The following is a 16838-nucleotide window of genomic DNA, read 5'->3' as shown; positions in this document are numbered from 1 at the left end:
GCTTCCGCCAGTATTATATTTTGTATATATATATATATGCAGGATTGTATGTCGTTTATCAGGTGCAGGTTGAACACCTTGGAATGTTAACATAAACAGAGGAGACCATGCCGAAATTTTGAGGTGCCACCTAGTACCTCGAGATCTGACTTAGGGATTTGTGTTAGCGTTTGGCGGGGCGCCACATATTACATAAACCAGAACCTTTGGCTTCTCTTCGTTCTTCTTCCTTCTTATTTTTGGTATAAGTTTCTAGGATGTATGAGACTAGATTTGGGCAAGGTTTTGCAGTACTAGAAAGCTTCAATGAGAGAAAATGGCCGAATTTAGAGTCTTAGACTTGTCGATCTCTCAATTACCTTACATAGGTCCCTTATTTATAAGCTCTTTGGAGACCCTTGAGGACAAACTTGTCTAATTTCCTTAAGTTCCTAGTATACCCAACAAAAATATCCTTGGGGAGACCCTTAATCATTTGGATGACATTTTTGGTAAAGTAATGCATGTTATGTTACACACTAGTGAGTCGAAAAGGCAAGTCAGATTCTCGTATTATGGTCTAATTTTTGCACATCATGCCTAAACCAACACGATATTTGTATGACATCATATACAATTTGTAAAATCCTGAGTTTTCGATTCGTATTTTGAAGAAAAATAAATAATGAAATTTTGAGAAAAATCCTGAAAGTGAGACTTAGGGTAAAACTGTAGAATTTTGTTCTGATCATATTTAATGAAATTTGACCTCACCATTAGATTCAAAATGGTCGAAAAACATATTTTAACCTATAAGCATGCTCAAATGCCAGTCCGAACAGAAAAGTTACAAAATCCTCGATTACCGAGTCGGACTAGACTAAAATAATGACTTTTTGCTAGAGAAAGAATTTTTTAAATTCGATCATACCATTGGGTTCATAACGAAAAATTATAGAAAATGGACTATTTACTTGTCATTTTTGGAGTCCAAAAAGTTGAATTATCGTTAAAAATGAAAACGACTTCAATTTTAGAGTCCCATTAAGCCAAAAAAGTAATTTTTTCTAGAGACATAATTTGTAAACTTTAACCACACCATTAGATCCACAACAAAAAATTAGACAAAATAGAGTATTCATTCGTCACTTTTGAAGTCTAGATGGTCAAGTAATCATCGAACGAAACAATAAGAAAAATATCGATTTCGTCCCACATTTATATAAATAATTTTTTTATTATAAAAACACTATTCATCTTCCAAATTCGTCCAAAAATCAGTCAACGAGTTTTAAAAAAAATGATTTTCTTCCCAATTTTTAAACTTCGATTCACCGCGAACGGTCCGTCTTCGACCGCCGACACAGAAGGGAGAAACGTCCGCAGCCTCGTTCTCTACAAAACCCACCCAAGTTTTTTCTGTTTTCTCGCATTTTTCATCCTATATCTTCAAAAATCAGTCGTATATATATACGGGGATTTCGTAACTTCGACCTCGAATTTAATCTGTTTCGGCATCAAACCGTCATCCGTCGCAGAAGAGAGAAAGGACGAAGGCGTCAAGATTTTCGAAACCATCGGGTCAAACTCAAAAATTAGTCACCTTGAAGTTCAATCCACCTCAATTTATGTTACAATCATCTCGATTTTCGTGCATGCGCTTCGATCCTTTCGCACAGAGATTGTAAGGAACTCTCAATTTCTATTAGTAATCGTAGATTGTGAAAATTGTATTTAGGATTTTATCATAAATTTGTTATAGATTTCAAAAATATAGAATTTTATTTCTTTATTTCAAATTCACATCAGAACTTGCATATTTGATATGTTTAATTGTACTTTATAATAAATTATACGTGGGTAGGATATTTCACCAGGTTATTTTCGCCAATTGGGTCCTATGTACCGCTCGGACCCTATTTTGATATAAATTTTGTAAATTTTCAATTTAAATGATAAAAATGAATTTAATAGTTGAAAAAAAAAATGATATAATATTCAGTTAACTCATTGAATTGATAAATATCAGAAAGTGAATATTTTATTTTTGAAAAATTGAGAACTATGAAAATTGGAAAACGGGAAAATGGGATGAAATAGTAAAATGTCAGAATAACACCCAAGGGGTGATGTCTGCATTTTACATCTAAAAAGATAGGATGTCACATCTCGTGCACGTGCCAAACTGGGCCCGTGATCAACTTGGATAGCGGTGTAGTAGCAGTGCTACACATGGCAGGCTCCATTAACTGACACATGGCTACTGGTAGGAAATACAACCAAGGAGTAATATCTGCATTTTACATTGTAATATTATGTGTAGGTTGGTGAAGGGATATCCATAGATAATGACTGGTTGCATATTTATTTACTTTCTGTTAGCATGAGGCGCTGTTTACGTTTTCGTTCCGTTAATTATTTTAGGCCGGGTGGCCATAGTTGCATGGTAGGAAACTGGATATCTGTAAAACCCCAAGTTTTTTATTCGTATTTCAAGAAACAAAATAATGAAATTTTGAAAAAATCCTGAAAGTAGGACTTAGGGTAAAACTGTAGGACTTTATTCTGATCATTTTTAATGAAATCTGATCTTATCATTGGATTCAAAATGATCGAAAAACATACTTTAGCCTATAAGCACGCTCAAATGAGAGTCCAAACATAAAAGTTACAAAATCCTCGATTACCGAGTCGGACCAAACTAAGATTCATTACAAACGGCTCATTGTCGACGTTCGACACAGAAGGGAGAAACGTCCGCAACCTCGTTCTCTACAAAACCCGCCCAACCTCTTTTCGTTTCACCTTCTTTTTCACCTCGTATCGTCAAAAATCAGCCGTATTTATATACGGGGATTTTAAAACTTTGACCTCGGATTTCATCAGTTTCGAGGTCAAATCGTCCTTCGTTACAAAAGGAAGAAAAGACGACGGCGTCGAGATCTTCGAAACCACCTGGTCAAACTCAAAAATCAGTTATCTTGAAGTTCGAACTACCTTGATTTTTCATATCGATTTCCTCGATTTTTGCATACGTACTTTAATTCCGTCGCCTAGAGATTGTTAGGAACTTTCAATTTCTATTAGTAATCACAGACTGTGAAAATTGCATTTAGGATTTTATTAAAAATTTGTGGTGAATTTTCAAAAATATAGAATTTAATTAGTTATTTCAAATTCGCGTCAGAACTTGCATATTTGATATGTTTAATTGTATTTTATAACAAATTATACGTGGGTAGGATATTTTACCGGGTTTTGTGTTGGTCAGTTGGGTTCTGGGCACTGTTCGGACCCCATGTTTATAAAAGTTTTGTAATTTTTCAAGTTAATTGAAAAAAATGAATTTTAAGGTTTGAAAAATGATTTAATATTCAATGAACTCATATTAAGTTGATGAATATCAGAAAATAGATATTTTGTTTAAGAGATTGAAAATTGTAAAAATCGAAAAAGGAAAAAAGGGTATGAAACGGTAAAATGTCAGAGTCACACCCGAGGGGTGATGTCTGCATTTTACATTGTTGCGTTGTGTGTAGGTTGGTGAACGGATATCTAGAGATAATGTTATTGGTTGTATGTTTATTTACTTTCTGTTAGCTCGAGGGGCTGTATATTTTTCCGTTCTATTATTAATTTCAGGCCGGGTGGCCACAGTTGCTTGGTAGAAAACTAGATATCCATTCTCAACCTTGTATTGTTAATTTCTCTTTTATTTTCAAATGAAAATTATATATATATATATATATATATATAGTTATTTTGTGAGCTGTTAAAGAGTCTATGAATGTGAAAACGCCCTCAATCCATGAGATGCACGGATCCGCTTTTGATCTTTGAGGTTTGGGAGTCACCACCTAATTATTATGGTCTAGGAACCGAATATAGACTCGAAACAGATAAACAAGCAACTAATCTACTAAAAAAAATAACTGAGTTCGGGGATCAAGTTACGGGGTTGGAAAGTATTAGGCATCAACCCCGCTCGGCAAACGCCAGTCTCTATTAATTCTCAAATAAACTACATCGCTAAAAGACCTAAGTAATAATAAAAAAATTAAGAAATTTATACCTTTTCGAAGACAACATTCTCGTTCCCTCAGATCTGATAGAGTAACTCCTTGTACAGTATTCCTCACTTCGTTCTGTCTCCGGATCTGATTTCTGATCTCCAAGGTGAGATATCTCTTCCTTAGATTTGGATTCTTCAGATTTATTTATGGATTTTATGGTGTTTTTGAAGGGCTTCTAGGTATTTTTCAAGTTAAAATTGAAGTATGGGTGTTAGGTAAGAAGTTGGGGCTTAAAAATTAGGGTTTATGGGAGGTTAGGGAAGTTTTTTGAACTACTTCTCTTAGGGTTTATTCTTAGATACGAAAATAGGGTGTGGAGGCTCCTATTTATAAAAAATTTTAAGTACTTTTTAGATAGAATTAAGGTTTAATTATAATTCTTTTAAAGAGAGTTATATTTTAAATAGGATTGTTTTAATTATTATTTAATTAGGATTGTTTTAAGTAGAGTTATTATTTAATTAGGATTGTTTTAAATAGAGTTATTATTTAATTAGAATTCTATTAAAGTTTTGACTTTTAGTCTTACTTGATTGACTTTTAAGATTTTGACTTTAGTCTTACTTGATTGACTTTAATATCTTGACTTCGGTCTTACTTGATTGACTTGACTTTAATCTTACTTGATTGACTTGACTTTAGTTTTACTTGATTGACTTTAGTCTTACTTGATTGACTTTTAAGATTTTGATTTTAGTCTTACTTGATTGACTTTAATTTTAATTAGGATTTTACTTTACAATAATTAATTTTTTAATTATTAATTTTGAAATTTTTAATTATTAAAATTGTAAAATTACCGTTTTGCCCTCGGAGAGGATTTTTTTACATTTTAAGTCGATTTTTGATGTTCTAGGATGTTTTAGAATTGATTTTTTGTAAGGAATTCAATGGGAATATTGGTTTGTGTCATTTATGAAATTTTTTGTGCGAAATGGTCGTGAACTTTATGAAGGGCATTTTCGTAATTTTGTCAAATTTTGTAAAAATTGGTGAAATAATTTATTTATTTTCGATTCGCTGTTTTATGTGTTTGAAAGGGTTTTCCTAAGCGTAACATAGGCTCTAGGGATGTTTCAAGGTTATGGGTATTTTGATAATTTGGCCATTTTTTAGTGATTTTTATCGTGAAACTTCTTTTTGTCTGAAAAATGATGATTTCTAAGCTTTCGGGGTTATATTTTCCTAGCGTAGCATGGTTTCTATAATTTTGCCAATTCGAGATACCTCATACGGATTTCTGAAACATATCTAGTAATAACATAAAGCATTGGGATAAACATCCATCATTGGGAATCGTTGCGATCGGGTTGACGAGTTGATTAATCAGGCGAATGCAAAAATGGGGTGTCTACAGATGCCCCTCTTTAGCAGAAGGTTGAAGCAAACTAGATAGTGAATCTATTTTGGTAGATAGTGCGATATCCGAATGCCAAAGCTAGTGACAGTTCATTTTGCAGCCTGATTTAGCAATTTGTCGGGATGTTCAAATCCTTGAGCGTAAAACTCTCCCCGAACTAAAAGGTTGTCAGTTCATCGAGCGAGAACTCTCACTGATAGTGTCAGATCCTTGAATTTTAGAAAATTCTCCTTGACTAATGTAACAATGTGCAAGTGTGTGCACTTAAAATCTGAGATAAATTTCAAAGAGTTTAAGTTGGAACTAAGTAAAATCTGAGCACAAAGTTAATATAATTTTAGCATAATCTGAGCATAAACTGAGCATAACTGAGCATAATCTGAGCATAATTTGAGCACAAACTGAGCATAATTCCGAGAAAACCCTCGGCGGTTACTAAGCATAATTCCGAGAAAACCCTCGGCGGTAACTGAGCATAATTCCGAGAAACCCTCGGCGGTAACTGAGCATAATTTTGAGAAAACCCTCGGCGGTAACTAAGCATAATTCCGAGAAAATCCTCGGTGGCATCTGAGCATAGTTTTGAGAAAGTCCTCGGTGGCAACTGAGCATAATTCTGAGAAAGCCCTCGACGGCATCTGAGCATAATTCTGAGAAAACCCTCGACGGCATCTGAGCATAATTCCGAGAAAGCCCTTGGTGGCAATTGAGTATAATTCCGAGAAAGCCCTCGACGGCATCTGAGCATAGGTCTGAGAAAACCCTCGGCGGCATCTGAGCATAGTTCCAAGAAAGCCCTCGGCGGCATCTGAGCATAATTCCGAGAAACCCTCGGCGGTATCTGGCTGAGTAAAACTAAGAATGAAGGAATAAATCTAGGAAAGAACGATTAAAAATGAATTTGGAAAAGAGTGGTTGAATCTGGGATAGAATAGATCTGGGACAAAATGAATGCCCTATCTCCTATGTGAGATCCAAAATGCGCTTGTTTGAACCTCAAGGTTTTATCCAAAAGTTTTATGAATTTAAAACCTGAGAGGGTTTTTCGAAAAACTAGTATCCAGAGGGTAACCTAAAGTTTGGGGTTCCCATTATCTTTTAGGATTAATATTGCTCAAAAACAAAATGCCCTTGGTTTGATAACAAACATGACATTGGAGATAATTGAATACATCATGCAACAACAAAAAAATGCCCCTAGTATAAAGGAGAAACTACATATTTAGAGGGAAAAGAAAATGCCCCTTGTATGGATATTTGAAATATTTGATTACCACAAGCGTAATAAAGATTCAACTTTTAATTTTGATTAATTTTATAGAAGGTTTTGAGTCAGGCTCTAGAAAACAAAATATTTCATTTTGAGACTCATCATAAAATTCACCATTCTTTCCCTTGGTTCACTTGGGAAGTAAAAATTTTTAGATTGATCGTAAACAAGATACTTGTGACTTCTGAGTCTGTGCCTGGTTTAAGCTAAGTATTGAACTTAATTATTCAGAGTTCTGATGTTTCAGCTTGGACCGCTCTTAGCTTTTTAATTCCTCGAAGATTTTTTCTATTTTTCTTTGTTGCTCTAACTTTTGCCTAGATTGCCCTTTCAGATTTTCAAACTAGCGAGTTTTTTCTTTTTTTTTTCTTTGCTCTGATTGTTACAAAAACCGTCCTTTTGGATTTTCAACATTGCGAGCTTGCCTTAATTTTTGCCTAAGTCGCCATTTACGGGTTTTCAACTTAACAGGTTTTTTCTCTCTTTTTTCTTTCTGAACTTGTGGAATTGCTGTCTGGTCATGCTTTGCTATCTTCCTTGACTTTTTGCACGATACTTAGGAGGACTATTATGGGTAAGCTTAGGACTGGGTATAAAAAGAAAGGGATTTTGAGGCTCAAAAACCCGAATGCCCCTTGTGTGCATTTTCTTTTAAATTATTTTCTTTTTCCTTGAATTTTCTTCCCCATTTTGGTCGACATTTCTTTTTCTTTTGAATTTTTTTTATATTTTTAGATTTTTTCTTTATCGGGGAATCTATTTTTTTAATTTTGATGTGGTCGGGCCTGAAGTAACTTCTCAGGTTGCCTACGTACCCCAGAATTTTGGGATCGGACCAAGACGTAGTTCGAAATCTTCCCTCCCTTAGGTTAGGTAATCAAGCTAAAAAATAAAAAGACATAATTTTTTTTCTTTCTAAAAAGTCTGCAAAGGGGTTGAGAAAGGATATATTGAACTGGGTAATAAGAGAATTGATTCGATCAAAGATGGCCTTCTTAAATGTAGTACCGTTTGATTTGGTCAAGGTTGGTTGGTTCTAGTAATTCGATTCCATCATGATCTTGAAGCCTGACAGCTTTTCCTGGTAATATTTCCTTGATGATGAACGGACCTCCCCAATTTGGTTTGAACTTCCCTCTAGGGTCAAAGATAGGTGTCCGATTCTCTTTGAGTACTAAATCCCCGACTTGTAAGTGACGGGCCTTGATCTTTTTGTCAAATGCACGGGCGACTCTTCTTTGATAAGTTTGCACGTGATACAAAGCTCTCAGTCTTTTTTCTTCGATAAAATTCAATTCTTTATACCGTTGACAAATCAAATCTGCTTCTGACAACTGATTTTCCAATAAGATCCTGAGAGACGAAATTTCCATTTCAACTGGCAAGACTGCTTCCATGCCATACACTAAGGAGTAGGGAGTAGCTCCAGTAGAGGATCGAATTGAAGTTCGATATGCCCATAGTGCAAATGGTAGTTTTTCTAACCAATCTCGATGTGATTGACACATTTTCCTGATGATAGTCTTAAGATTCTTATTAGCTGCTTCGACTGCTCCATTAATCTGAGGGCGGTAAGGAGATGATTTGTGGTGTGAGATTTTGAACTTTGAACACAATGTAATAACCTCAGCTTTAAAGTGTGACCCATTATCAGAAATCAACTCCGAAGGTACCCCGTATCGACTGACGATGTTTGTTTGGATAAACTTTGCAACTCGAGACGCAGTGAGGACAGCATAAGAGGCAGCTTCGACCCACTTAGTAAAATAATCGATAGCAACTATAATGTATTCATGCATGTTTGATGTCTTAGGCGATATTTTACCAATAATGTCAATTCCCCAAACTGAGAATGACCATGGTGAAGTCAGACCAACTAATTGAGATGGTGGCACATGTATGAGATTTGCATGTATTTGGCATTTGTGGCAGGTTTTGACCATGTGATGATAATTTGTTTCCATCATGGGCCAGTAGTATCCTTGTCTCATGATTTTCTTAGCTAACATTTTTCCACTCATGTGAGGGCCGCATTCTCCTGAATGTAGTTCAACTATTATCTGTTCAACTTGATATTCATCAACATACGATAAATGAATCCCATCATAAGACCTTTTGTATAAACTTCCTACGCACAGGATGAATTGAGATGCTAATCTTAGTAGGATTTGTCGTTCCTTCCTCGATGCTTCTTTCGGGAATTCTTATTTTTCCATCACTCTCTTTATATCTATGTACCATGGCTTCCCATCAGGTAGTCGAGTAGCGATGTTGATCTGATGGCAATATGCAGGTTTGTCTTTGACTTCAACAGTGATCAGCTTCAATTCCATGCCAGGGGGCAAATGGATCATTGATGATAGAGTGGCTAAAGAGTCAGCAAATCTGTTATCTTCCCTTGACAAGTGTTGGAACAGGATAACTTTAAACTTACTCACTAAGTTTAACAGATACTCATGATAAGACTTCAATTTTTCATCCCTAGTCTTCCATTCTTCTAATAACTGATGTATGACCATGGCTGAATCCCCAAAAACTTCAATTTCTGTAATGCCCAGGTTTAAAACGGCTTCGAGCCCCGCGATGCATGCCTCATATTCAGCTGTGTTATTGGTATTAGAAAAAACTAACTTAATGGCAATCGAAATGTGACATCCTTCTAGAGAAAACATGACTGCCCCTATTCCATACCCATTCTGATTGGCGGCTCCATCAAAGTACAGCTACCATGTTTGGTTCTGCGGTTCTTCTTCAACATGCAAGATGTTCTCATCTAATAATTGATTAACAGGCCTTATTCCTTCTACTATAGGGTGATCTGCTAAGTATTCTGCCACAGCTCTCCCCTTGATAGATTTTTGTGTAACATGCGTGATGTCAAACTCTGATAACAACAATAACCATCGCACGGTTCTCCCTGTCAACACCGATTTCTCGAAGAGATACTTGAGAGGATCCATCCGAGATAACAGGATAATTGAATGAGATAGCATATAGTGCTAGAGTCTCTGAGTAGCCCATACCAGAGCTAAGCAAGTTTTTTCGAGGGCCGAATACTTTCGTTCATACTCTAACATCTTTTTGTTGATGTAGTATATAGCCCTTTCTTTGCGAGTATCTTTGTCATACTGTGCAAGCATGCATCCCATAGCTTCTTCTATGACTGACAGATAAAGAAGAAATGGTTCACCTGGTGTAGGTGGAACCAAAATAGGTAGGTTCAAGAGATACTCCTTGACTTGGTCGAAAGCCTTTTGACATTGCTCATTCCAAACTGTTGGTTCATTCTTCTTGAGAAGCTTGAAAATAGGTTCGCAGACGTTGGTGAGTTAAGCGATAAATCTGCTGACATATTGGATTCTACCCAAAAAATCTCGAATTTGCTTTTCAGTCTCAAGCGGTGGCATCTCTTGGATAGCTTTAATCTTTACAGGGTCTACTTCGATCCCTCTTTGACTGACCACGAATCCCAACAATTTTCCAGAAGTTACTCCAAATACGTATTTTTGCCGGTTAAAGCGGAGTTGGTACTTTTGAATCCTTGTGAGAAAATTTTCTAACGCAGCAACGTGCCCCAGTCGTTTCTTGGATTTGACTATCATATCATCTACATAGACTTCGACTTCCTTGTGTATCATGTCATGTAGTAAAGTCGTGGCCGCTCTTTGATAGGTGGCTCCAACGTTCTTCAAACCAAAAGGCATGACCTTGTAGCAAAAAGTTGCCCATTATGTGATGAACAACATTTTTTGCATATCTCGAGGATCCATTTTTATCTGATTGTACCCCGAAAAATCATCCATGAAGGACAATAAAGCGTGTCCTGTTGTACTATCTACTAGAACATCTATATGTGGTAAAGGAAAACTGTCTTTCGGGCTTGTCTTGTTTAGATCTCTAAAGTCCACACACATTCTGACTTTTCCATCCTTTTTCGGCATCGGGACGACATTAGCAATCCACTCAGGGTATTCTACTACTTTTAAAAATCTAGCGTTAATCTACTTCGTGACTTCTTCTTTAATTTTCAAAGTCCATTTTGGCTTCATACGTCGAAGTTTCTGTTTGATTGGTCGAGCATCAGGATATAACGGAATCCAATATTGAACAATGTCTGTGCTTACTCCCGGCATATCCTCGTAAGACCACGCAAATACGTCTTTGAACTTTCTGAGCAAGTCTACTATCACTTTCCGTTCATTGGGAAATAAAGTGACCCCAATCCGAATCTCTTGAAGACTTTCTTTTGTTCCGAGGTTGATAACCTCTACTTCCTCTATTAGAGGTTGAGCCCGACGTTCATCTTCTTGTTCAAGTAACTTGATTATTTCAGGGGGAAGTTCTTCGTCAAAAGACTCTCCCTCCGAAGTCAGATTATTAGTTAAATTATTATTGCGCTCGGGGTAATCAAAAATTTCTTTCATTTCATTAAAAAGAGATGGGGTAACAGGACTCATTGCAGACTTGACAAACTCACTTGACTCAGCAGGAAAAACAGACTCACTAGAAATAATAGACTCTATAGAAATAACTAACTTACTTGACTCAACAGAAATAAAAGATTCATCTAGCATGTCAGACTGAACAGGACTAATGGGACTGACAGACCCAGCCTTGACATGCAATATATGACTAATTACATGATAGTTAGAGAGACACCCCACAACGCGTTTGATTACAGATTGAGGATTTGGGATCCCCTTCTCAACTGATAACACTAAGACACTGTGATCTTCAATGAACAACTCCTCAATATTGAGGGAGTCCAGATTGAGCTGCCAGTCTTCAACTTTCTTTTCTTCATCTTCTGTGCTTGCTTCATTTTCAGGCCCATCCATACCAAAAAAGATCTCAAACCCCGGCAGACGAGTACCTGTGATATGATCAATGAACAGCTTTGGGAACCCACAATAACGGAAGTCTTCTCCTTCTTTTACGAAATAGCCATTAAGGGTCTTCATTTTAATTAGATCCGTGGTACGCCTTTGCCTTTTTACAATTACCTTGTCCCGCTTTGTCTTCCAATATTGGGCCCAGTCTTCCTTAGTAGGCTTATATCCTAACCCGAATGTGCCGATGACTTCTTTAATCATTGGTGCTTCTTTAATACCTTGTTGCTTACGACCTAGGCCCATACCGGGGAAAAATCTCATTTTTTTAACATATTGGCCATGTAGCAGTTAGAGGTGTTCTCAATAGGAAAATATTTTTTATGGAGTGATCCCATTGAGCAGATTTTCTCATATTCAAACCCGCTAAGCTCTATCCCCTGTTGTTTTAGATGAATCTCAAGCAACGGCTCATTCTTAGCTTCAGTACTGTTTACAATTCCTACAATTTCAGCATTTCCATGGAGAGTAATGACTAGCCCCTCCTTGATAAACTTGACCTTCTGGTGCAACGTAGAAGGGATGACTTTGATCTGGTGTAACTATGGTTTTCCTAACAGTAAATTGAAAGAAGACTGGATATCGATGACCTGAAATTCCACAGGAAATTCAACTATGCCTGTGGACAATCGAATGTGCAAAATTCCCAGTACATCCCTCTTGGTGTTATCATAGGCCCTAACCCCTTGATTAGTGGGCTTGAGGTCTTCAGCTTTAAACCCGAGACAAGTAGTAGTCTTCAAAGGATAAACATTCAGTGCACTCCCATTATCAATCAAAACCAGAGGTACCCTCATCCCGTTACAGTCAACTGTAATGTGCAACTGCTTGGTGTGGCTTGCTCCCTCTTTTGGGAGATCTGAGTCCGAGAAGGATATGATATTCTCTACGTAAGTTGCCCCTACTATACTGACTAGCTGATCTGGAGAAGTATCAAGGGAGACTTGGGCTGTATTTAGTGCTTTGAGAACAGCCTCCCTATGGGCAGTGGAAGCCATGAGTGAACCAAACTGAGATATTAGCTCCTGATTTCTTCAACTGCTTGATCACGGAGTTATCTTCTTTGATATTTTCTTTGATAAGATCTTCTCTTTCTTTTCTTGTCAAGGCAGCGGGATTATCAACACAGAGTTCTTGTGGCTTAAAAACTCTTCCCCCTCGAGTCATATGTCTAACTTCATCACAAGATAGGGAGAAAGGCTCATCTTCTTCAGTTAACAAATATGGATTTTCATCTGTCAAAGATACAAGACTTTTCGGGTTCATTTGAGTCAACAGGTAACTAGTAAATGCGGGACTACTATAGCGAGGTGGGGATAAACAATATGTATCATCCGAGGTTAGATCAAATGGTTCATAGTTCGTAGTGAAAACCTCATCAGTGAAAGCTATCCCGGCAAGGGGGTAACTAGGCGGTTTGACTTGGATTGGATAGATAAGAGAGACGGGATCGAATAGTAATGGGGTATGGGAAACCATATTCAGGGTTGGTGGAAGTTGATAGGTAGGTAGTGGATTAGTGGTGACATTTGGTGGGCTAGGGATTGTGACCTTTTTGTTATCAATAAGGTTTTGAATTGCATGGCGCAAGGTGATACATCGATTCGTATGATGGCCAGAGTTTTGATAGAACTCGTAGAACAAGTTAGAATTGTGTCCAACTAGCAAGGGATTAGGCAAAGTTCGGGGTTGGATAGGGGTAAGAGCCCTTTTTTCATCAATTTGTGAAGAGCTACAGTGAGACTCATCCCTAGATTGATAAATTGACGCGGAGTTCGAGGTTGACTTGGGTGAACCTGGTTATTAGTCCGGGCTGGGGGTTGAGCTAGGGTAGCTGACGTGTTGGCTATGTAGACATGGTTGGTACTAGGATTGGGAACATAGGATTTCTTAGATTTGTTATCCAAGGGGTTAAAAAGAACCCCAGAGGCAAAAGCGTCCTTGAATTGGCTTCCGGCTTGTAACAAAGACTCAAAAGTAGGGAGATATTGGGCCACTAGGTGCTGAGCATATCCTTGTGAGAGGTTCTTTAGGATAATCGCTACTTGTTCCTTCTCCGAAGGTCTATCCCACATTTGGGCAGCCTTGGCCCTCTAGCAACCAATGAAATCAGTGAATATCTCCCCATTTTTCTGTTTAGTTGTCTCCAAATCCCTTCTCAAAGTCTCAATCTCGGTACTGTACTTATACTGATGCCAGAAGGCCTTTGACATGTTCTCCCATGTACCCACAGTAACTGGATCTTGAGACATCAGTCAACGTAGTGCTGATCCTGATAAAGTTCTCTGAAACAATAACGGCATATGTTCGTCGCTGAGCCCCATAGTGCGCATGTTAGTAACATACACCTTAAGATGTGTTTTTGCATACCCTGTACCACTAAACTTTTCCATTTCCAGCATTACAAACTTCTTTGGCAGATGAATTCTAGGGATACGATTCAGAGCTCTACGATTTCATCGATACCCTTTATATTCTTCATAGCTGACTCTAATTGAGATATTCTATTAGCTAACACCAGATTTTCATTAACATACTCTTCGTCTCTGTCGAGTTCAAAGACTTCACGTGTCGTTTCTCTTCTATTTTCTTTCCTTTTGGGTCATCTAGGGGATTGCCCGTTGATTCCGAGGTCTATTATAACACTTCCAATTTGTCTTTTATACTGTTGATATCATTGGCAAAGGCTGCCAAGATCTTACGGATCTCTGTGAGCTCAGATTCTGAAGTCATCTCTGCTTGTTGACTTGGTACTGTAACTCGTTCTAATCGACTAGATTTACGATTCCATCTAGGAGGTGGATGCTTGAGTTTTGGTGCAATGATAATCCTATATGACCCTATCAAAGGTATATTTAGTCAATTTCAGTGTTACTCCCTTGATAACATTTTTAAAGAATTATTTTATTGAGGTTTGTGTATCAATCCATTAATTAATCCATTCACGCAATGATCATTCAAAAAGGAAATAAATATTTATTCAAAAGAAAATTAGCTTTATTGAAAATGATTGACAAATAAAACATCTTTCAACAAATTTGACTTGAACTATTTTTTACATGGACGCTTGGCTTTGTCTTGATGGTCATCAGGATTGCTGTCAGGCTTGATCCTCTTGGCTCTAACGACTGGCTCTTTGAATTTTGTTGGTCTGTCTAGATACTCTAAGGTGCGTTTGTTCCAATCCTTTTCAATGAGATGCACCAACTTTTCAGTCAAAGGTTCGGGAGGAAAGAAAGCTTTGGGTTGAGGTAAAAAGGACTCTATAGTTACTTTGTACTGTTCTGGGATCAAATTAGGATGGTAAAAAGAAGTTTCTTCTAGTCCAATTAGATGAACATAATGGGATCCTTTGGTTCCTAGAACAGGGGGATCAGTCATCCACCAAGGACATCTTAAACTGATATGACGGACAAGACGAGAGTCTAACCATTTGCTCCAAGCCTTGACTGAGTTGTGACGCACTAACAGGTTTCTTTTGGAAAAGTGTTATGGCCCATACTCAAGGTTTAAAGGAACATTTACAATTTTGAGATGGTCACAAAGCCACATATAGAGTAAGTAGGGGCTTCCTTTGAAGCTTTCCCACTCACCATTTTTTATGGCATCTAGACCTGAGAAAGTTTCAGCTAGGATGAGAGGTATTGGGTTGGCTTTCTTTAAAAGTTAAGAGGCTATATCTATAAAGGACTCAGGGATAGTTTGGCCATCGCTTTTGGAGGTCAGCATGTATTCGGCTAGGATTTCTAGACACAATCGATAGTCTCTAATGGCTTGTCAAGCTTCTGGTTTTACATTGATAGGATGACTGCAGGAGTGATACGGGCCCAGTAAAGGTACTAAGTCAAATATCTCGTTATGAACTAAGGCCTTGGCTTCTTCCTTGAAAATGTTCAGTCATGTGGCAAGGTCACCAGAATATCCGTTCTTCAATGAGGGCCTGATTAGAAGTCCTGAAGTGGATATCCCCATGATGCCACAATAATCCTCGTGAGTGGGACACAAGTGCATATGCCCAATATGGAATATGTGAAGGTAGGGGTTCCAGCGTTTAGCCATAGCATGTAAAAGGTTCCAGTTTATCTCAAACTCATGGAAGTAGAGATCACTCCTCAACATGAATTTTCCAAAATTGATCTTCTCTACAGGGTGCATCCCTATGACGGTTGTTTTGACTAACTGGTCAATCGGGTTATTGCCAGCGGCTAACATCTTGGATTGACACAAAAGGGTATTTTAGTATACTTCCAAGGTCTATGTAAAATATCAATTATTTTTTATTTGAAAAATTTTGTTCTTATGGAAAACATTTTCTTGAAAACACCTTTTCTTGGAAAATATTTTTTTTAGAGAACACTTCTTTTGGAAAACATTCTTTTCTGAAAAATATTTTCCTTTTGTAAACTATTTTCTTTCTTTGAAAATTTGCTTTCCATTTTGATTTGAATGGCCCGGTCCATCATGATTGCTGGATCGAGATGGACTGGGTCATTATTGAATTTTTGCAAGAAACGGATTCTTTATTGGGTCGGTGCACCCATTTTAATTTCTAAAAATAAAATTTTTGATCCTTGAGGACAATTATACACTCTGATCTCATCATTCACATACACTCATCAATCATAAGGTTCCATTCAATAAACAACCCAGGAACACCCACAATAAGTTCGAGTCATGACCTACAGGGAAGGTTTCTAGACTCTAAGCTTACTACGTGCAATGCACTTTTATATAGCCACCCTTGCCCAAGCATACCTATATACCTCTCGAGCGTACTCAATTAAACGGTATGTGGTGACTTGGTTTGATATACCATATAAGTGATAATCTAAGACTTCAACTCACTTCTCTGAAGCCAAAAACAGCCAGTTTGATCCTCAGTTGAGAGGTGGTGCACGATGCTGAGAAAGGGCCCACTTAAATACCTCTCGTCTAGAATAGACATAGTCTATCCCCCTCGTACAGTAGGGTACAGTGGGGCAGGATCTCGCTTAGGCACTGGTTTTGATCAAGAAGTGCAATTGATGTACTTGGATTATCTTTTATATACCTATGGGTACGAGTCAAGAGTTGTAACTTTCATAAATGGTTTGGCATCCTACGAGGGGACGGACCACGTACTAGTACCACGTTGGCAATCGGGACATGTGACTGTGTGGCTCACAATAGGTCAAAGGCGCAGGTCACTCCAGCCTGGGTGCATCGATATACCTTTCAAAGTCACCTAATTAGACGGTACTGATGCCCCAATTTGATATACCCTAAGG

This window comes from Akebia trifoliata, chromosome 13, assembly GCF_017979445.1.
Source record: "Akebia trifoliata isolate Shusen 1 chromosome 13, ASM1797944v1, whole genome shotgun sequence".
Taxonomy (NCBI): domain Eukaryota; kingdom Viridiplantae; phylum Streptophyta; class Magnoliopsida; order Ranunculales; family Lardizabalaceae; genus Akebia; species Akebia trifoliata.
Note: the sequence above shows the minus strand (reverse complement) of the source record.